Source organism: Canis lupus, chromosome 16, assembly GCF_011100685.1.
Source record: "Canis lupus familiaris isolate Mischka breed German Shepherd chromosome 16, alternate assembly UU_Cfam_GSD_1.0, whole genome shotgun sequence".
NCBI lineage: Eukaryota > Metazoa > Chordata > Mammalia > Carnivora > Canidae > Canis > Canis lupus.
Genome location: NC_049237.1, coordinates 46,947,423 through 46,970,803, shown reverse-complemented (window position 1 = coordinate 46,970,803; position 23,381 = coordinate 46,947,423). Strand labels below are relative to the sequence as shown.

The following is a 23,381-nucleotide window of genomic DNA, read 5'->3' as shown; positions in this document are numbered from 1 at the left end:
CATGGCTTCTTCCCCCTGGACAAGCTGGACATACTCATAGGAAGGAAGCAAACAGATAATGGAGACCGGCCTGCTAACTGCATCTTAAGAAAACACATTTCTACTCAATATTACTTGTAAGTCCATGACACTAGTTCAGTAGTCTTGGAAAAAGTGGGTAGCTTAGTCTAGTTTTCTCTGTATTTATTCTGAAGAATTATTCACCAGAAGATAGAGGTTCATTATATCAACATGATATATCAGCAGCACAAAAATGAACTATTCTAGATAGTAAACAACAAAGCATAGCCAGGACTACCAAAGGAAAAGCTCAGAAGACTTCTCCGAGGTAGTAGGATTTGAGCTGACCTTAAAGAATAGGTTTAAAATAGGGTAATTACAAATATGTGTGTGTGTGTGTGTGTGTGTGTAATTAATAGCTTTAAAAAGCCTTGCCAGAAGCTTTCAGACTTTAAAATGTCCTCTCATCCCACAGAGAACACCCATCTAATAAACTCATCTGGTCCTATAGTCCAAGGTAGTTCTGTATTTAAGCCAAAGAAATTTTGTTGAATTATACATTAAATGTAGTGGTAGAGTCAGGAACGAGCTTTTTCCATTAAAAATTGGAGATGGGGATGGGGAGAAAGGCTCCTGATGCAACATGTGGAAGAAATATGTGTGTTTACTAAGCTCTCTAAGGCAGATCTTTAGCCTCTAAAACGATATAGATTGAAAACTATTTCCCTGTGGTACTTTAACTGATTCCTTAGGAATGAAAGAGAGAAGTTCTACTCACCAGATCAGTGTCTGTAGATGTGAATTTCTTGGATCCTCTTAGGGCATGTAGCAGTGGGCAGCTGATACAATGATGGTGGCGAACCTGTTCATGGCCATGTTCAGGATGTGCGAAAGAGTAGTCTCAACTTACTTGTCGACGCAGCATTCCTCTCACAAGTGACTTTGATTACAAGTCTGTGTCTATTCCATGATACCAAACAGCTGGTGGAAACTAAAACCTATTGTCTAGATATTTTGCTTGTGATCATGTAGGCAAAACACCTGTGCACTAACCAAGTATTTTATCCAGATGTTTGATGGTGTGTGCCTATGACCCTTTTGCTATACATTTTATTTCTTCCTGTCAATCAATATAAAGCCCAAATTAGATTAAAATTCAATTTATCTCCAAGTTTAGGCTTTAATTAAACAAAAATAAAGGAATACTAAGAATCCAGAATATGGTGAGTCATGTTTTCTGCTAGAAAAATGTGAGAGATTCTTGAGTACAGAATAACAGAGTAAACACGTGCCCACCCAACCACCTTCTTTCAAAATTCGCCAAGAAATTTCAGGAAGAATGGGTAACAGAAATGTATATCCATCATTGGGAAGGTAAGTGATATGCGTACCCACAATATATGGAAACAGATGTGGAAAAAGGAATAACAAAGATCAAGGAGCAAAGACTGCTCCTTGAGCAAGGAGAAGGAAAGTCAAACCTGAACACCTGCAAAGGGAGTTGGAGGGATATCTATGAGAAGTGGGCAAATTTTCCACACGAGACCCAGAAAGGACACAGGAATAGGAAAAACTAGACAGAGGCATAGGATTAAATTAAAAGTCTATCTAAAGAACAGATCCATCTGGTTCTCTACCTTTATCTAGTTCCAAGCAGTTCGTTGACTTCTCTTTTCCCCAAAAACACTGAAATGGGCAGAGGTGAAGTTCCTTCCAAAGTAAGTGGATTGAGGTAGTCTTTATACCGAACAGTGAAATCTCCAGCCACCTTCCACTGCTCAGACTCAGAACACCAACATCCAGAGAAAAATTCTTAGATTGGAGACTACTTTCTGAGGATGCTACCCCAGAGGAGATACTAGCCAACAGTGATATTTGGAGAGTCTCAGTAGAAAACTAACTGGGTCCTCACAGTTTGCCTCAGTGAAGACCACCAGTGAATAAGCTCGTGTCCAAAGAGCTTCTGGTCAGATTGGCTTTTTGGTGCCTTAATCTTAAGAGTGAATGCCTTAAGATAAGCACAATGAAGACAAACAATAAAGAATTCCTGCAACGAAAATGATGCAGATAAGAAAACTAAAAAAATTAAACAACTTTCATTAACATCATTGGAGATATGAGAAAAGATATTGCACCTATAAAATAGGAACAAAATGGTATAAAGGGAACCATTGAAGAACAAGAAAAAGTTCCTAGAAATTAAAAATAAGACAGAATGTTTAAAATTCTATAGAATAATTGGAAGATAAAGTCAAATAAATCTCACATGAAGTATAATAAAATAACAGAGAAGTGGAAAATAGGAAAAACATGAAAAATAAATGCTCAATCCAAGATATCCAATATCTAGTAGAAATTCTAGATAATAGTAAATTATCTAGAATTAGCAGAATTAGCAAAAGCATAAGAAAATCCCTCAGGACATTTTGAGGAACGTGATTTTCCAAATTTGAAAGGTACCCCAATGTCCATCACAATATATGAAGAAAGATACCTGAGGATCTCTATCAAGATTATCATCACAATAGGGGGCACCAAGGTAGCTCAGTCAGTTAAGCATCTGCCTTTGGCCCTGGTCATGATCCTGAGGTTCTGTGATCCAGCCCACATCAGACTCCCTGCTCAGCAGAGAGCCTGCTTCTCCTTTTCCTCTGCCTCTCCCCTGATTGTCCTCTCTCTCTCTCTAAAATAAATAAATAAATAAATAAATAAATAAATAAATAAATAAATAAATACTTTTTCAACAGCTGAAAGGACAATTTGGCAATGAAAAGGTAACAAGGACTATACTTGACCTCCTGCAGTAAGCAACTAGAAACCTAGATGAAAACATGAAACAGCTGTTTTCAGGCATTGACTAGAATCCTTGAGAAAATGAAATAAATAAGCCAGCACTGTGCTGTCTTTGAGAGGCAACTTCCACACTGTGGTTGCAGTGATGAGCAGACCCAAACAGAACCAGGAAAGGAAGTCAGGAAACAAATATGATAGGTTGTTGGGGAGGGGTTGGGACTTGTGAGGCAGAGCTCTCAAAAAGAGGTAAAGGGGTCCAGAAATTTGTAGGTCCGCTTTAGTGTTTGCTGAGTACTGAATAGACATGCAGGAACCAGTATTCCAAAATGCTAGACAAAGAATGGCTGGCAAACTAAATATTCCCAGGGCTCACACAGACCTTGGAATTGAACATTCATTCCCCAACAGGCAGAATGAAGAGGACTTACTGATCATCCAACAAGTTTATGCCTCTCAGGTAGGACTGACCAATCATTCAAGTAAAAGCTACTTTCTGTATGTCTTAGCAAGGCTTAAAAACAGGCCTTAGAGGGATAAAACTGATACTCAACTAAACTACTTGCTCAAGGCCAAAATCTCATTAAGGTAAGACAAAAAGCAAACAAAGTCCAGACATTCAATGACATAAAATACACAGTGTCTAAAATCTAATAAAAAATCTCTAAACATGCCAAGAAGTAAGAAAATGTGACCCATAATCAAGGTGGGGACCGGGGAAGGAATCGAGCAATAGGAACAGGCATGAATAAAAGCCACAGATGACAGAACTAAGCAGACAAGGATTTTTTAAGCTATTATAATTGTGAACATATACTTGAACGAAAATATGAACCTAATGAGGAAATACATGGAAGATATCAAAAAGAACCAAATAGTGAAATTTCTAAGATAAAAAGTACACCATCTGAAAAGAAAGTTTAACTAGATGAACCTACACCCAGATCTTGGCATCCAAATCCATTCTCCAACAGGAGAAACTGGGGTTCCTTGGTGATCAAAATTATCATCATTGGCCATAAGTCATGTTGTTAGCATATATCCTTAATATATGATGTGATGAGAATTGCACTTTACCCCTGTGATCTTCCTTCTTTTGCCTGCCGCATTGTGGCAAGCAAAATAATGGCCCCCAAAATGTTCACCTTCCAAAACCCAGAACTTGTGAATATGTTACCTATGGCAAAAGGGACTTTACAGATGAGATTAAGGATACAGACTTTGAGATGGAGAGATTACCCTGAATTATCTGGCTAGACCCAATCTAATTGTATGACTCCTTGAAGTGGAGACCCTCTACTGGCTCTGTGGTAAGTAGAGGGAGAGAGAGAGAAAGATGTGACAGTGAAAAAAAAAGTGTCAGAGGGATGGAAGGGTCAGAGAGAGCTGCTTGGTTTATAGATGGAGGAAGAAATCACAAGCCAAGAAATTGTAGATGGCCTCTAACTGCAAAAGATAAGGACACAGAGTATCCACAGAGCTGCCAGAAAGGGTCACAGCCATGCTGATACCTTGATTTTGGCCCAGTGAGACTCATGTCAGACTTCTGACATACAGAATCATAGGAAATAAATTTGTGCTATCTAAGCCACTAAGTTCAGAGTAATTTGTTACCACAGCAATAAAAAGCATACATTAAGCCTAACCATGAGAAAAACATCAAACCCAAGCTGACATATCCCACAAGACACCCTCTCAAAACTGTCAAGATCATCAAAAACAATGAAAGTCTGAAAAACTCACAACCCAGAGGAGACTAGGGAGACATGATAACTACGTGTTATATGATATCCTAGGTGGGCAGATGGACCTTGGTTAAAAACTAAGGAAATGTGAATAAAGTATGGACTTTATTTTTTTTTAAGATTTATTTTTATTTATTTATGATAGACATAGAGAGAGAGAGAGAGAGGCAGAGACACAGGCAGAGGGAGAAGCAGGCTCCATGCCGGGAGTCCGACGTGGAACTCGATCCCGGGACTCCAGGATCGTGCCCTGGGCCAAAGGCAGGAGCGAAACCGCTGAGCCACCCAGGGATCCCCAAAGTATGGACTTTAGTTAATAGTTATGCATCAGCGTTGATTCATTATTTGTAACAAATGTACCATAGTAATGTAAAAAGTTAATAAGGGAAACCAGATGAGAAATATATAGGAACACTCTGCACTCTCTTTGCAATTTTTCTGTGAGTCTAAAAATGCTCTAAAATAAGTTTTAAAAAATTCACTGGATAGGATTAGTGGCAGTTTAGATACAGGAGACAAGGCAATGTGAAGTCATAGCAGTACAACCTATCCAAAATAAAACATTGAGATGAGAAAAAAAGAAAAAAAAGAACTGAAAGGAATGTCTGGATGGTTCAGTTTACAATCTCAAGATTGTGCTTTCGGCTCAGGTTACAATCTCAAGATTGTGAGATCAAACCTCAAGTCAGTCTCCACACTCAGTGCTGAGTATGCTTGAGATTCTCTATCTCCTTCCTCCGCCTGTCCCTCCCCCACTGTTCACCTGTGTGCACTCTCTCTCTTTTTCACCCTCTAAAAAAAGGGGGGGGGTGGACTAAAAGAAAAAGTAAACAGAGACTGAATGATCTTTGGGAAAATGCAAAGAAATCTGAGTCATGTATAACTGAAGCCCCAGAAAATGAGGAGAAAGGAAGCCAGAAATAATGACCAAAAATTTTCTAAGTTTGATGAAACCCTCAAATGCAAGAAACTCAGCAAATCTTAAGGAAAATAACAAAAAAAACCACAGTAAGCCATATTATAATCAAATTTTGAAAACTCCCGATAAAAGGAAAAACCTTAAAAGCAGCAAGAGAAGAAAAAATATAGAGAAGAACAAAAATAAAGAAGACAACAGACTTCTCATCAGAATTTTGCAAACCCAGAAGACAATGGAATGGTACTAGTTAATGATCAGATTGAGGAATTCAATTTTAAAAGCAGCACAAAGCAAAAAGCATAATTAAACAAGTGGAACTACAACCAAAAAGCTTCTGCACAGTAAAGAAAACCATCAACAAAATGAAAAGGCGACCTATTGAAATGGGAGAAAATAACTGCAAATCATATGACTCATAAGGGGCTAATATCCAAAATATAAAAAGAACTCCTACAACTCAAAAGAAAATAAAATCAAACAATCCAATTAAAAATGGTCTAAAAATCTGAATAGACATTTTTCCAAAGAAAATACACAGATAGCCAACAGACACTTGAAAAAACTCTCTATATCTTTAATCATCAGAGAAATGCAAATCAAAACCACAATGAGATATTATGTCACACCTATGAGGATTGCTAGTATCAAAAAGACAAGAGATAGCAAGTGTTGGCAAAGATGTAGAGAAAAGGGAACGCCTGTGCAGTGTTAGGAATGTAAAATGGTGCAGCTGCTATGGAAAACAGTATAGAGGTTCCTCAAAAAATTAAAAATAGAACTAACATATGATCCAGAAATCCCCCTTCTGGGAATTTATCTGAAAAAACTTAAAACACTAACTCAAAAAGAAATGTGTACCTCCATGTCCATTGCACCATAATTTATAATAGCCAAGGTATGAAAACAACCTAAGTGTCTATCAATGAATGAATAGACAAGAAAATTATGGTATATATACAATAGAATACTATTTATCCATAAAAGAGAATGAAATCCTGCCATTTGCAAATATATGGATAGACCTCAAGGACATTATCCTAGGCAAAGTCAGAGAAGAAGAAATACTGCATAATCTTTCTCCCTTATATGTAGAGTCTAAAACAGAACAAAACGAGCTCATAGATACAGAGAACAAATTGGTGATTGCCAGAGGCAAGGCGGGGGTGGGGGGGAAGACATAGGTGAACTGTTCTTTGTTTGTTTTTTTTGTTTGTTTAAATACACTGATATTAAAAATAAATAAATACATTGATATTTTAAAAACCAGAAATTGGAAACTAAAGTTTTTTTTTTTTAATAATCATGTAAGACAATAAGAATAAGATATCTTGGAGTGAATAAAATCAAAATGTTAGAAATCATCAAAGAAAACGATTAATAAATTTAACTACATATAAATATTTTCAAATGCAACATGAAAAATATAAACAAAATAATAAGACAGATAGCAAACTGAAAGCAAATATTTGCAACGTATATAACAAGTTCCTAATTTCTATGAAATAGAAAATAAATAAGGTTTCTTCCAAAGTCTACTTATAAAAAGACCAAAACTCCAATAGAAAGATGAGCAAGTACATAAATAGATATTTCATAGAAGAAATGGGTAACAGACATTTTTAAAGATATTTGACTGTAGCTATAATTATTTTTTTTTTTGTAGCTATAATTAAATAAATGATCCTTAAAATAAGAATTTTTAATAAGTGATTTTGGCAAAGATCAAAAGGCCTGATAAGAAATGGTTTTCTGCAAGTTCAAAGGAAACAGATGTTCTCACACACATGTTTTAGGACAGAAAATTGGTGTAACCTCTTTGGAGGGCAACTTGACAATACATATCTTAATGTAAACTTCCTATACCCTTTAACTGAGCATTTCTGGATTTCTGTATTGCTATCTTAGTAGATATAAGCTAAGGCCTGTGATACTCATTGCAGCATTGTTGTTAATATGAAAATGTGTACATAATCCAAAGCTTAAGAAATAAAAAGCCCTGCAGTGGACATAAAACTTAAAATTTAGTTAAAAAGACAAGATTTACATACTGGAATCAATTGGGAAATAATCCTAGGGCAATGTATCAACTTGCATATTGTATGTAGGCGAATTATGTTGCTGATCCCCCTAAAGTCTTTTTAAAAAGACAGAGTAAAAAAATAAATAAATAATAAAAATAAATAAAAAGACAGAGTCCACCATTGTAATGGGTTAAATATTGACCCCCAAAAGACACGTTCATGTCCTGACACCCAGAACCTATGAATATGATTTATTGTAACCTGGGCCTTTGCAGACATGGTTAAGTTAAGGAAACTGAAATAAGATCATTCGAGATTATTCTGGTGGGCCTAAATCCAAAGACAAGTGTCCTTATGAGAGAGAGAAGAGGAGAAGACACACTCACAGAGCAGAAAGCATCAGAAGAGAGAGAGAGAGAATGAGGGATTGCATGGATTGTGCTACAAGCCAAGGAGTGCAAGTCAGAAACCAAAAGAGGCAAGGAAAGATTCTCCTCCAGAGCCTTTGGAGGCCAAGAACAATGGTCATTTTTATGCTTTTGCTATTGTATATATAGAGAGTTACTAATTATTGATTAATTACCCCTGTCTTTCAAAGTACATAAAGTCAAATAAATGTAAGATCTTTAACCCTCCAACTGTCTACATTATTTCACTTAACACCCAGGTTCTGGGTTGGTCAGAATTTTATCATACCTTTTATCATACCTTTATTATACCATTTTATCATACCTTTTCTCAACTTCATGGGCCTATGTGGTCCCATACGGGATGCTAGGTGATTTATCCCCTCCCCAAGCTGATAAATTATCACTATCGGACAAATTTCCAACGTTGGTGTTTTTTACATCTCTATTCCCATTCAATGCCAGAAAGATCAAGAGCACATAAAGACTAGTTTTTGCTTTGTTGTTGTTGGTTTTGTTTTGTTTTGTTTTGTTTTGTTTTGTCTATATACCTAAGGATAATTCTTTAAAAACCTTTTTGATATATTTATACTTTTAATGAGGACAACTAAATAAATTAAATGCATTTTCAGAACAACAATAAGGCCGGTGATCTTGATAAACCTGAATCAGTAGAAACATTTTATCTATTTCATGTGGCTCAACAAAAATAGGGATGTACACATCTCAAGCACCCCCCCCCACACACACGTTTCCTATCACAGACTCTAACAAAACTTAAACATGCACTTTAATGATATTATCTGACCTATTTTTCATAGAATGACCCATTTTTCTGAAAGACTTAGACCAAACCCTTATTCCCAGGTTTTGGGCCACCAGAGAAGGAAGGAAGTGTACAAAGCTAACATTTACTGAGTAGCTATTACTTCCCAGGTGCTTTGCTAGATGCTGAAACACCCTATCGCCCTGATAGGTCATTCCCTTTGAGGATCAGGCTCTAATTCCACTTCAGTATTTTATCATCTCCGCCTGGTCTGCTGAAGCAGGCTCCTTACTGGTATCCCTGCTTCTACTTTGGTTTCCTGACAGCCCATTCTGGACTCAGATGCACCGGAGTGTGATTAAAATAGATCGTGGCTCTTTCCTGCCTAAGCCCCTTTAGGCATTTCCCACAGCAATTAGAATAAAATCCACACTCCCTTCAATGGCCTACAAAACCTCTGCATGTAGTCTGGCCCGCACCTACTTAGCGGTCTCTCTCACTTCCTCTGGGACGACCACTCTCTCTCCCACTCACTCATAAAGCTTTGGCTCAGGGGTCAGCACGCTGCAGGCCACAGGCAAACAGCAGACCACCTGTTTTTGAGCAGCCCCTGAGCTAAGAGTGGTGTTTACATTTTTAAAAGGTTGGAAAGAATCAGAAAAAGAACAAGATTTGGTGACACATGGAAATGATATGCAATTCAAATATCAAGGTCCATAAATAAAGTTTTATTGGAACGCAGCCATGCTCACTCGCATATGTATTATTATCCAGGGTGGCTTTTGTGCCACAGAGAGCTAAGTAGCTGCAGCAAAGACTGAGCAGCTCACAAAGGCTTAAGATATTTACTAGGTGGTCCTTGGCGAGAAAAGTTTGCGAGACCCAAAAAGCATCACACTGGTCTTTCTGTTTCTAAGACTCTCTCTGTTCATTTGTGCCTCAGGGCTTTCTATTCTCTGTGCTCGCCTCCTGGAATGTTCTCCAGCTCTCTGTGTGGCTGCTGTGTTCTCATAAGGTCTCATGGGCAAAACCAGCAGAAAGTCACGTACTGTTAGATTGTATCTCTCACCTATGAAAGGGTCAGTCTCCGATCCCTGGATAGAGAGATTGGGTTTCAGAGTCTTCCTTTCCTGTCTGGCAGCAGCAAGGGAACAGAAGCTTTTTGGAGGGGGGGGGGGGGCTCTCCACTCCACGGACCTGGTGATTCCCTCTGCAGTTGCATGAATGGATGTCCCTTGCCTGACCCACCCGGGGTTCTAAGATGCTGGAGGAGAGATTGTGTGTCCCATCCCCCAGACTTGACAGAACACAGGAGGCTTCAGACTCTTCTCGAGCCATTTCAGTCACATCTCCATCCCGTTATAGCCAACAATGCAGGTGCACAGGCCAGAGTTCTTGGTGTCATTTATGGATGTGGGAATGCAAAGAAGGATGAGATTTCTATCATTACAGCACACTGGCGCACAGAAGACATAGCCCTCTGGATAAAAGGTAAACGCACTGAGGTTGTGGTGTAGTCAAAGTGCACGGATCTTCCATCAGGAGACCTCCTCTCTCCATAGCAGCTGCAGGACCACGCAAGTCGCTGGCGCACTCTGAGCAAGCTTCCTCTTCTGTAAATACCAACTTGCCTAATCCTCTTTCAGATTCCTAAGGATCAAATGAGAAAATGTTTATAAAACTACTTTGCAAACTAAGTCTTAAAGAATAGAAAGTATTTTGTGAGCCCTTTCTTAATACCGTAAAACAAGAACACCATATTCTGTTTAATAAATCCCACTGTGACAACTCCCACAATTTTGTGTGGATTTTAAGACTTTTTAATTCAATTGGTATGTTCTTAAATGTATTATTTTGTTCTTAAAATAGATAAAGAAGGGGTGCTTTGGTGGTGCAGTCTGTTGAGCATCCAACTCTTGGTTTCGGCTCAGGTCATGAGATCGAGTCCTGCGTCAGACTCCACGCTCAGCCCAGAGTCTGCTTAAGAATTTCTCTCTCTCTTTCCCTCTGCTCCTCCTACTCATTCTCTCTCTCTCTCTCTCTCTCTCTCTCTCTCAAATAAATAAATACTTTCGAAAATAGTTAAAGAGAAGATACATGTAAGATCTTAGGGGTTGTCAACTTAAAGCGCAAATACCTTCAGTAAGATGCAGGGGCAGCCTGTCTAAGGAGAGATGAGGATGGGAGATTCTAAAAAAGAAAGCCACAGAGATAACAGATCAAGGTCAAGTGGGGAGAGAAACACGTGGTACCTCCTCTCACATTTATGTGGCAGTTTTCATTTAAAAACAATATATTTCTCAAAGCAATGAGGTGGACGGAGCTTGCCCCAGGCAGTGTTTCAGGGTAACCGAGTGGACCGAATCCCACACGGAGCATTCCTGACAGAGGCTACCCAGAGAAAGTGTGAATTGGAATAGAGAGGAAAATGCAATAAATCCATAGACAGTGGGGACAGTGCCCAGCCATGAGCTGGTTTTAGCATCACCCTGTACGTCTGCTACAGCCTGTGTGAGGGCCCTGTCCCTGGGGTCAGGAGATGCGGATCCAAGTGAACATTCAGGAGCGTTCTAAGCCATGTGAAGCTGCTCTCTGGGAGCCAGTTTTCTCATTTGTGAAATTGGGACAATATGCTCTATCTCTTGGGGTTGTTGTTGGTAGAGATAAGCACATAAAGCAACTTGCACCAGAAGCTGACAAGTCTTCTCTGGGGTCTAGGAGATCACTCACGAGAGAGTGGATGAGAATGGACAGAACCATCTGCTTCCTCAGGTGCCATCATACCAGTGACGGTCTTCACTTCACTGAAGACTGAAGCGTCTGTGGTCTGACTGAGATAATCAGACAAAGCTGGTGCCACAAGAATTGTTCGACATGGGGCCCCTGGCCTAGAGAAGCAACCCTAACGGTAGTCAGGAAGGAAAGCCAAAGCCTGAGCCCGAGGAGCCTAACCAAGCATGGAGAGGTAAGAGTAAGAGGCAGAAAGGGGGCCACCACCCAGGAGAGGCCTGAGCAGGGGGTACGCTTTGATGGCTGACATGGGATGTCAGGGCTAGGGTATGGCGGGGGAAGGGGGGGCTCTCTCCTCCATGTGTGAAATGTTACCCCTATCACCCACCCCCCCACACACCTGCCCACACCTTCCTGGATGGACCCTTGCCCAGTTGTCTGTCACACCACAGCTCTGCTCTGGTTCTCACCCACAAAGAACAGGAAAACAAAGTGAGGAGCAAAGGCTGGGCCAGGTGAGAGGTTGCCCACCCTGGCTAGCAGCTGAAGGTGAGCAAGGCAACTGCAGGCCTCTAGCAATCTGGAAGGTCCCCTTGGTACAGATGTAAGAAACAAACCTTGTCTACACCTGATCTCAGATTTCCAGCCTCCAGAGCTGTGAGCTCCATCAAAGGCCAATCCCCTCGCCCACCTTACAAACCCAATTCCCACTGCACAGACCTCTGTAGAAACTCACTGAGCATCTATAAAGACTTCAAGGTAGTACCAGACCAACTCCGTAGACCTGGGGTCCAGTTTGCGCGTCCTCTCCTCCGTCTCACGTCCACCTTCCCTTCCTTACCACCGGCACTGGCCAGCAGTTAAGATCACCATGCAGAAGCTCAATATCACTAGTCAATGCATAGAAGATGAAAGACAATTTAGGATTACCAATAACGTATAAAACAATGGGGTGTGTAAAAGATAGATATTGGGCTTTGCGTAATCTTTCATTACGAACGTACTTCGTGAATTTCCGAGAAAATATAGCATGTAGCGTTTATCAAACTTTATTGTACTAATAGAAAATGTTATGGGCTTCCTAATTCATAGGTTGAAACCTGAACCTCCAGTGCCTCAGAATGTGACATGTGACTGTACTTGGAGATAGGGCCTTTAGAGAAGTAATTAAGTTCAAGGTGAGTCATCAGAGCGGGCCCTAATACAACAACTGGTGTCTTTATAAAAAGAGGACATCCGGAGGGAGACAGAGATACCAAACAGGTGCAGGACCAGAGACATGATCATTTGAACACACAGCAAGAAAGTGGTTACAAGCCAAGGAGAGAGGCCTCAGAAGAAACCAACCTCGCCAACACCTTGGTCTCAGGCTTCGAGCTTCCAGAGCTGTGAGAAAATACATTTCTGTTGTTGAAGCCACTGAGTCTGTGGTACTTTGTTGTGGTAGCCCTAGCAAACTAATGCAGAAGACCTATTAATATCTTAATGATCAGTTTGGAATATGCTGGAATAGCATCCATAATCATTTCAATACTATTTTATTAAAATTTATTGTAGGCACTGAGTCCTTTTTATGTGTTGGTTACCTAGTAGCACTGATTTGTAAGCACTAGCTTTCCCTACCTTTGTGTGAGTTCTTGGCACCAGATTCACACAAATGCTCGAGTGGACATTACACACAAACACTGTGCATTCTCGGGCTGTACTCTTAATCCCCAGCTGGGGCCACCGGGACTGTGGTGGCTTTGTACCATGTCAATATAGCTAAGCTGGAACTATATTTCCCCAAGAATGGGAGCAACCTTTGGAAGGCGGAAGTGACGTGGCGGCCATGGTTGTGGCCCAAGGTCGGTGAAGGCCTGCACTGTGGCAGCTCGCACACAACGCCATGCATCTGCGGGCTCCCTGCTTCTCCAGCATCCCTGAATCCTGCTTAGGTTTGTGAATAACTCCGTGATGAAGTGCACCAGCTGTCCTGCAGGTCTGCTTCGCCATGGACGTCAGGAGGACAGGAGGCATCACAGAGCAGTGTGGGACATAGAGGTCCCATCTCATCCGCGCAGGTTCCAGTGTGTCTCCTCTCCTCACAGCTCCACTTGGGATCCATCCTCCCCTCCTGAAGCAAGCCTCGCCTACTGACTTCAGACCCACGTCTTGAGGCAGGGACAACAGATTGCACAGACTGCTTAACCAGCTCCCATAATCATGTACATTCTAATCCCTACAATAAACTCCTTGTTTCATTCAAAGTGGTTTTGCTTCTCCAATCAAACTTTAATTGATACAGATTTTGGAACTCGGGTGGCTGCTGCTGTAATAAAAACCTAAAACATGTGCACTGGCTTTGGGCACCAGCCTTGAAAAGTCTGTCAGCAAAGACTTGAAGAAACGCGAGGAAAATATTATTGGAACCTGAAAGAAAGGAGACATTTTTATGTAGCGGCTTGAGGGAGGTTTAGCAACATTGACACCCATGGTAACTTGGAAAATAGAAAATGTACCAATGAACTGTGTGATCTGGCCGAGGAAATTTCCAGGCATCATGTTGAAAGTGCCACCTGGCCTCTTCCAGCTGCCTACAATAAAATGAGAGAGTTATAAAGATAAGCTCAAGAGCAAACAGTTAAATATAAAGGTGACAGGACTTGCTGAGTTTGAAAACAAAATGGTCTCTCATTTCCAGATGGCAAACAAATCTAAAATTAAGAAAGGGCTTCCGGATCTGGTTCCAGTAAAGATGGAGCAAGCAGATTCCATTGCGTCTCTCCCACTGGTTGCATCTAAAAACACTAGATAGAACACATAAAGCACTAAGGAGAACTCTGAAAGGTAATAATAATAGCAGGAGGGTGGGGGAATGGGATCAAAACTCCAAGAAAGACCAATAAGGTGGTGAGAAGTCTGGAGTGTTTTTCCTTCCACATCTCTTGGCATGAACTCATGACAACTTGAAACTTGAAATGGTTTAAGTTGCACAAACAGAAAAAGATGCAAGAGAAACCTTCTCTTCCTGATCAAAAGAATAGAGAGGGTGGGGTACCTGGATGGCTCAGTCTGTTGAGGGTCTGACTCTTGATTTTGGCCCAGGTCATGATCTCAGAGTCTTGAGATCGAGCCCCACATAGGACTCTGTGCTCAACAGGGTCGGCTTCAGATTCTCTCTCCCTCTCCCTCTGCTCCTTAGCCCTGCTTGGGCAGGCTCTCTCTCTCTCTCTCTCTTTCTTAAAAAAAAAAAAAAAAAAGGAAGGGGAGTCTGTGCCTGAAAGAGAGAGTCATGAGGGAAATCCTCAGTTTTTCTTTCCTTCCCACCAGCCCTGATTCCATGAAGCATTGAGACAGGCTTCTTGGGGAGGGGGTGAGTGTACTTTGCTGTGGGAGGGGTATGAGTCATTGTGGCCAGAGGGCAGACTGTGGCAGACTTTATCACCCAGAGATGACCATCAGAGTATCTCCCATCCTGTGTGCTCTTTTGACATCTTTTATCATCTCTCCTTAAGAGGTAAAGTCTGTATCTCTTCCCCTTGAATCTGGGTGGACCTTTGTGACTATATCAACTAATACGGTATGGCAGAAATGATGCTATGTAACTTCCAAAGCTCGATCATAAAAGGCAATGCAGTTTGCTCCTGGCTCTTTCTTTGGACATGTGCTGTTGAAGCCCAGCCGCCATGCTGTGTGGACATGTGCTGTTGGGGCCCAGCTGCCATGCTGTGTGGACATGAGCTGTTGGGGCCCAGAGACCATGCTGTGTGGACATGTGCTGTTGGGGCCCAGCTGCCATGCTGTGTGGAAGTCCACAGCACATGCAGAAGCCACACATGAGTGTTTCATGGCTGCCCCAGCTGAAATTCAGTGCTGACAGCCAGTGTTAACCTCAGAATCCAGTCCCAGCCACCACCGGACTTCAAGCACATGGAAGACCCCAAGCCAGAACCGCCTACCAAAGCCAAATCAGCTCCTACAATTATAAAAGATAATAATAATTTTTAAAAAGATAATAATAAATATTTTTTATTGTTTTATGCCACACAAGTTGGGGTGGTTTGTTATATGGCAATAAGTAACTAGAACAGGAACCATAAAAACAGCTGTTCCAGTTTCTTGGTCATCAGCTCTTGGACTTTCCCCAAATCTATTCTCCTACCTCCCACTTGGAACAGCCAGCCCTACATATTGATTGCCAAAGTCTTGTCACCTGTCATTCTCACACTTCTCATCTTGATCCTCATTGAATGGGAAACCCCGTATCCCAGACAGCAACATTAAGAATTGCCTGCAAGATCCACCCTCAAGCCTCACCCTTCAGGTGTGGGACCAGCAGAGCAGGAAGGAGGGCCTGTCATGACTTGGGGATAATAAGCCTACAGAGGTCAGAAGCCTAGCAGCCCCTTGCGAAAGTGAGAGAGAATAGTGAGTATAATTGTTTTAATTATCACACTACAGAAGTCTAAAGAAATGTTGTAGAAAATGCAGAATAAATCCTAAGGGGAAAAGAGAAAAATCAGAAGAAGAGAAAAGTAGAAATAAAAGGGAAATGACAAAAACATAGGAAAAATAGACACAGCTTTCCAAGAAATAGAGGGAAAGATATAAAGCTCAGGCGGTGAGAAGTGGAAAATGACGGTAGACCACAGACAGTGCCTAATGCTTGTGAGGAAGTAGGAAAGTCCTGTCAAGGGCTACAGATGTGTGTGGAGCTCCAAGGTGTTGTACAAAAAATGTGCTCACACTTTACTGTATGTAATCTATACTTGATCAAAAAAGTGAACAAGAGGGGAAAAAAAAAGTCCTAACTGGACTAATGGATACTGATCTTACACCTCTGCTCTCAGAACCGTAATATTCAAGTCAGTTATATATCTAATAATAATAATGCAAAACCGTGAGCCTTGAAGACGAGGCCTAAAATTCTGAGCGTATTTCAGGAAGAAATTTCTCTCTGGATGATTGTGCTTTCAACGGTACATATGACATTGATAGAACGTTGAAGTTGGCTTCCTGAACTCTGTTAGGGTGGTAATCCTTTAAGGAACAAAGCATGCCATACGATTAAATAGATCATGCTGAAAGAAGATGAGAGCCAGGACAGAGGTAGAGAAAAGCCATAACTAAAGAAGCAAGACAGTAGAAATCAACAATCTGTAGAGTGTGGCCCCATTTTACAGAAAGACACCAAACCAAAGCAGCATGTTCTTCCCTACCAACAGCCCTTGAATGAGAAAACATTATCCTACTGATCTGAGACAGACCCTAAGAGAAGATAACAGAATCTGGCTTTACTTCTCATAACACCCTGGTTTGAGATGGCTTTTGATGGAACATTCCAACCAGTGCGCTTGAGCAGATGGGGTACAGGTGGGCCAAAATATTGACTCCCTCATCCTTGTGGGTGGCCATGTGCAGCCCCATGCATTTACCCCAGCAGGCAATATACAAATATTTTCTTTTTCTTTTTTTTACAAATATTTTCTGTCATTATTATTTTCTGTATGTGTCCAGCAAGATGGAGAAAGTTGAGAGTTGTAGTTGAGTTGATCATTTATGGGCAAGGCCTTCTTGTAGGTAATAAGTGTATGCATAATCTACTCTGATTCCAACCTAGTGAAGAAGGGAAATCCACTTCCAACAACTTACTATCCTCTTGGAACCCTTCCTCCAACCTGGGCTTTACTCCCCAATTTATGTGGAAAGAAGTAGACTCAGGTAGTGGAAGGGTAATGGAGTAAAGGCCCATTTGTCACCGATCAGTAAGTGACCTTGGGCAAATTACAGAAGGCATCTCATGAAATCCCTTCACTAAATCAATGAGGAACCTAGGCTGAGGGTGCTTAGTTGGAAATATCAAAGCCATGGCTACTGAGAACACCACGACTACAATCCGTATTCTTTCCAATGCCGGCATGAGGCAGCCACTGCCCTTGAACCAGATTCCTGCCCCCATGCCACAAGTAAGTTACTCATTTAAAACACAAAAGAAAAAAAAAAGCACCATGTCCACTGTCACAAAGGGAAATCAGTGGGCTGTGGTCCAGGAAGACTGGCTGGCTACCAGGCAGGAAGTTCAGAATGGGCAATGGGCCTTGGCACACTCATCACGTTGAAAGATCAGGGTTCTGTTTTGCTGCTCCAGAAACCCCGGAATTGGCTGCATGGGGGGAGGACAGGCTCACACCAGCTATCCCCAAAGACCTGAAATATAAACCAGAACACCAATTTATTACTTCATTAAGGGGAATAAGTCTTCCCAAAGGCTCCTCTGTCTCCAGCAGCCCCTTCCAGACATCCAGTTCACCTGGGGAACATGAAATCCCAGCACCCCGGGCTCAGTGAGTCCTGCTCACGAGAGGGGATCCCTGACAGCCTCTTACTTCTCCTGCCCTCCCCAAGCCCCACGGCTGAATTCAGCTGCCTGGCTCCTTGCTTGAGAGCACGTCTTTCAGCCCTGCCTCTCCTATTAACATCTGTCCCTCCCTACAGAGAGCAAACACAACCGATTCCCATTCCCCCGTGGTAATAACACTCAGGACGCTCGGTCTGGGGTAGGTCCTGATGCAACGTTGGTTAGCGTGGGGCACCTCTACTTCCTTAGTCAATGATTTACTGACCTTCCTAAATCTGGCTGCACTCACTCTCTATTGATACATCCCCTCTTAGTCCCAGAGGTTAACTTGATCTCAAAGTTGCATCTTGTTGTCCACCCCCCCCACCCCCGCCCTGCACTGACCTCAGAATCTGCTAGAAGCAACGCCTAGTAACTAGGTTGGGTGCCACCCAAAGAATTCTCACAAACCATATTTTGGGAAATCATGAGGTTAACACGCATTATAGTTGCTCACTTGGGATTTTCCCGCCCTGTGGCACATGGGGCTGATGTTACCTCTCTGAAACACACTTTAGTATAATGTCTTCACTTATTCTCACCGCTCCCCCTCCCTTAGTCCACTTTCCTCATCGTTTGGCCACTTTCCCCCTCCATATTTATACAAGGTGCTCACACACCACCATTAGCTGTGCTGACAAACTGCCCCACTTCCTGCTGGAGAGCAGCAAAGATGAAATCCTTGCTTTCGGTGCACAGCTCCACTGCCAGCCCTCAGCCCCGAGCCTTCTTGGGGCCTCAATTTCCTCACCTGCAAAATGGTGACAGTCCCTTTTGTCACCTGTCTTCTTCACAAGATCGCTGTGAAATTCAAATAAGATAATATAGCTAAAAATACTGTGAAAGACTTGGCAAGCCACACAAATGTAAGGAAAACATGCAGTCATTTGCAACACAAATAATTAGGCATTCATGTTCATTCATTTAAATGTGGCTTTGTTCCTTTCTTGTATCTAATTAAATCAAGAGAAATGTCAGGTGTAAGATTCTTAGGGACCAGGATTATATTTTTGCAGGGCAAGAGAAATATGCCCTCGAGTGGCCTGGAAATATAATTAAGTGGGTTTTCTATGCTTTAGGATTAAAGCCCTATCTGGAATTCTTATGGCTTTTTATCTTGCCAACCATTTTGATGCTAATGCAGGAAAGTTCAGCAGGGATGAATATTCTAAATATATATTACTTTGTCTAATGAGTATCTTCATTAATAGTTATGGTTCATCACGTGACCGGCTTTTTCAAAAGCAAGAGTAGGCGGATGGCAAGCAAACCCCTTGTGCTTGCTTGGAGAAGAAAATTTGGAGACCCAAATAAGTAAATTTAATTAGAGATTTCACATGGAATGATTGCGGGATGCAGGCACATTTCACCCTGCCTGACAGCAGGAGGGCTTTGTCCTGGTGTGTAGCAATTCCAAGGCCCTTGTTCATGGGAGCCATTTTCTCCTCCTGCATAGATGCTTTTGCAGCTGCTGTAAGGTGTAGAGAGTTCATTTTAAATACAGAATATTCTCCAGCTCCTGTAATAACCTGCAGCTGCTTGACCACTCGCTGCAAGAGGTTGAATGTTGTACATTGTCCCTGGAGCTACTTCAAAACCAAAGCAAAATATTTTCCACTTCCAAGAACCAGTGAAGGGCCACCTATCAGTGGAATTTAAATGTTTCTCCAATTAAGCCCCAGACCTATAGAGTCAGTTTTGAATGTGAGAAAAAAGGGACAACGAGTTAGTAGAGTTGCTCTAAAAGAAGCTGTTCTTGAGATGACAAAGCTCTCTGTTTGGAGCAGCCTTCAGCCTTCCTTCTGAATAAGGAAACACCTGCATGCCGGGAGAGTACAAAGCCCTCATTCCCTCCAGGCGAAACGAGAGGGAAAAGTTTGTGGATTTTTCTGTGCTGTTATCGAATGGTCAACATCTGGAAGTAAATGCCTGACTAACAAGTAGTATGCATCGCGGATAGACAATAAGTTGTTGGTTGAATGAGGTAATTAGTGAACACCATAACTTTAGGGAGGATTTCCTTTATAAAATTTCTTCCATCTGAGTTCAAGTTTTTCCTTCAAATTCTAAAAATACATGATTGTAAGGTTGTAACACCATTCTGGGAGGGGCACCCACAGATGGGGGAAGGGTGTATCCTCCTGGCAAGCCAGATTAGTTGAACCCAACCTGACTTGGCAAGCTAGATTAGTGGAACCCATGGGATGAGAGAGGTCCCAGCAGATATACCTCATATCCTGTGTCTTTTTCTATCCATGCATTTTTATTCCAGCTGCCATTAGACCCCGCATTATTGCTAAACTAATAATCCTGGGATGGAGCCCCACGTTGGGCTCCCTGTTCCATGGGGAGTCTGTTTCTCCCTTTCCCTCTTCCCCTCCCCCTGCTTGTACTCTCTCTCTCTCCATGTGCCAAATAAATACAAGAAATATTAAAAATAAAAATGTTTAGGATTGACCACACTAGAGTTGGTTACATTCCAAATACTTGCACCAAATATCAATGACATTAAGTTTAAAATAATGGTGTTTAGTTGTGTTCTGGAGGAATATTTGAGTAATGGTTATAGATTCTAGAATTAGAAAAAGACCTAACGGGTATGACTGTCATAGTCTTCTATTATCTATTGAAACCCGCTTTCTTGCTTTTGTTTCTGTCATAAAAATAGAATAGAAACAAAATGTCAAGGTCTTGTTTTTGCCACTGGGTTGTCATAGGTATCAATTTAATTTTTCTCCTCCCAGATGGGACCCAGGTGGCAAGTGGCAACCTTTAGAAAAATATTTGCTTTTCACCAAACCAAGATGTCCTTGACTGAGGTGACCTTTGGGAACTAGGATGTAAGGTTCCCCCAGAGGATTTGGTGCACAGAGATGCTACAGCTGACTTCTCTCCTTGTCCCAAACCTGAGGCTCTCATTCAGAACAAGAGACCTTGGGATTTGTAATATTGTAATGTTCACAGGAAACCAGATGTGGGCTTGATAAAGCCAACCTTTTCTCATATGGGTTTTCTCATATGAGTGCTAGCTAGTATTTACCTATGTTCCTTTAGTGCCAAGCAGCTTTTTGACACAGTGGTGTGAGAGCCTTCAGAGTTTCCCAGAGTTGGACACTGGGATCCCAAGAGCAAATAGCTTAACTCAGAACTGTGACTCAAAAGCATATGTAGAGTGTCTTTAACTTATTGCATTTGCCCAAGAGCTGAAGGGCCTTTTACAGTAGAGTCCTTCAACCATAATGGGGTGACGATTTGGGATCCTTATAAGGTACACAGAGGACACAGAAAAGAGGGAAGGCAATGGAGCAAGGGAAAAAGGAACATTCCTCCATCTACTCCCCTGCTCTTTACCTAACTTCATAGCCTCACCAAGATCACGGTCACGCCATTCTTCAGGGAGCCATGAGATCCAGGAGTCTCTTGGGACAACTCCCTCTTAAAGATGTCCTTGTTATGCTGAGTGGTTGATCCAATCTGAAGCTGCTTGCCTTTTCTTCTCTCTGCATCCTGGCATGTCTGAGCTTCTTTCTAGTGCGATCACTGTGGTACAAATGGAACCTAGCCACGTTGCTATGCCTCTTTTTTCAGCTTCTTTTTATTACAAACTTTTTCCTTCCAACACATTGGCGGGTGCGGTGCAGAAACGTACATGTGCATTTTTTGATGTCGGAATTGAGAAAAAGGATGGAGCATTAAGGATGTCCTAGTTTTGAATATGCAGTATCAGCAGATCCTTTGGTGCATCCCTAACCAGAAAAAGTGAGACTTTTTGTATTACTGCCTCCACCTGTCTCCACTTTGGTGAGCTCAGGGTGATGACCAGTCCTCAAAGACTATCCTTGAGTGAAACTGAGATACTAAGGGACAATTTTTAAATGTGGACTTTCCTACTCAGGACTTCCCAACTCATTCGTGTCCTACCCCTTTTGGGGGAGTACGGATAGATTCACTTGCTAAAACGGTGAAGCAAATGCCCACAGCTGGCCAAGCTGAGCTGTTTCTGAAGCTCAGAGCAGCTATGACTCATGCCTCCTACAGTCCGTTAACTTCTCACTCTGACTCCTACAAACCCACTTATTTTCAAATTTGCTCAATAACCATGACATTCAAAGGCAACCTGCTCCATGCACAAGACACCGAGAAAACACACAGTGTGAGCGAAAGGTCCACAGAAGAAACGATGACCACAGAACAAGGACTTTTTTCTTGGACTGTGGGTGGTAAGAAATACCTACTAATAAGATACAGCAGCAAGTTTTAGGACATGCGCTATCCTGCCCAATTAAGGGAATGCAGTCATCCTAACTGGTGATTTTCAGGAAGTCACACCAGATTTTAATTGAATTTGCAGGCTCCTGCAGGATTAGGAACATAATACTTTGGTGCCCAAGGCAGACTGAGCTGGTAACAATGAACTAAAATAGTTTTCGGCCATAAAGTAGTGATCCTCAAACTTATTCTCCCTGTGACACTTCCAGGACCTGTTGCCAAAGTCACAAAAGGAACATTTATTTATTTATTTATTTTTTTTTTTTAATTTTTTATTTTTTATTTATGATAGTCACAGAGAGAGAAAGAGAGGCAGAGACACAGGCAGAGGGAGAAGCAGGCTCCATGCACCAGGAGCCCGATGTGGGATTCGATCCCGGGTCTCCAGGATCACGCCCTGAGCCAAAGGCAGGCGCCAAACCGCTGCGCCACCCAGGGATCCCCAAAAGGAACATTTAAAAAAAAAAAATTCAGAGAAGATTCTGGTCTTTCCTGCAAGGTTCCAACTGCCAGTGCAATAAAAAATGCAATGAGTGCATAAAACAGAACTGCAGCTGCATTTAAGAGATAATTTGGGGAAGAAATGATAAAAGGAAACCATCAGTTCAATGCAAAGTCTCCAAGTAGCAAGCAAGCACCATCTCCTGCCATCCTTCCATGTGACACCATGAATTTAAAGAGGTCTTAGCTGCCTATATGTAGTCAGAGTAATCAACAGATTCATTCAACAAACATTTGTTGAGTGCCTACTGTGTTTCAGCACAAAGACACAAGGAGTTATGATAACAATAGTTGGCGTGGGTATTCACCCAATAAAATGAACCCCTAGATACATGTTCAACACGAACCCAAATTAAAAATGCATTTTCTATGTTGTGATTTTTTTTTTATTTTTTAATCCGAAAGTTAGATCACCGACTACAGCCTTTCACTTTATACTGCGGTCTGGATGCCTATATGCAGCTCTTAGCAGAAGGCTCACCGAGAGGACTGTCAGAGCGGCTCTGCAATCTCGTTTAAACTTGGACTCATTGTCTGCCCTCCAGATCTGTATGTCAGCTGGTGGCAGTCAATCACCTGAGTCCAAACCCATGCATCGGCCTTATCTCCCTCTACCCCCTCATTTCCAAGATCCTATCACAAGATCATATCACAACACTTTGACGTTTTAAGCTCTACTCGAAAAATACGTGATTTCTTCTGTAGACATCGTCCTAAGCATTCACTGATGGGTACTATTATCACCCTCATTTTACAGATGAATGAACAGGACTACAGAAGTTAACTAACTTGCCTAAGTTCGCACACTAATAAATGGCAAAGCCATTATTCAAGCTCAGGTGTCTCCAATTCCA

General features: G+C 41.7%; 1 long non-coding RNA gene across 10 annotated transcripts in view; it reads right to left on the bottom strand.

The window, feature by feature from the left end:
- Positions 1–9,343: 9,343 nt before the first annotated feature.
- The window catches only part of LOC119869578, a 43,930-nt gene continuing 29,892 nt past the window's right edge, over positions 9,344–23,381 (bottom strand). The window contains exons 2-7 of one of the 10 annotated variants that reach the window (XR_005371645.1): positions 18,509–18,558; positions 17,368–17,567; positions 13,880–13,954; positions 12,115–13,790; positions 10,786–11,479; positions 9,344–10,298 (exon numbers count right to left, since the gene is read on the bottom strand). This is a non-coding gene — a long non-coding RNA (uncharacterized LOC119869578). The remainder of the gene's footprint in view (positions 10,299–10,785; positions 11,480–12,114; positions 13,791–13,879; positions 13,955–17,367; positions 17,568–18,508; positions 18,559–23,381) is intronic. The other 9 variants (XR_005371642.1, XR_005371641.1, XR_005371644.1 and 6 more) reach the window with 9 other exon arrangements.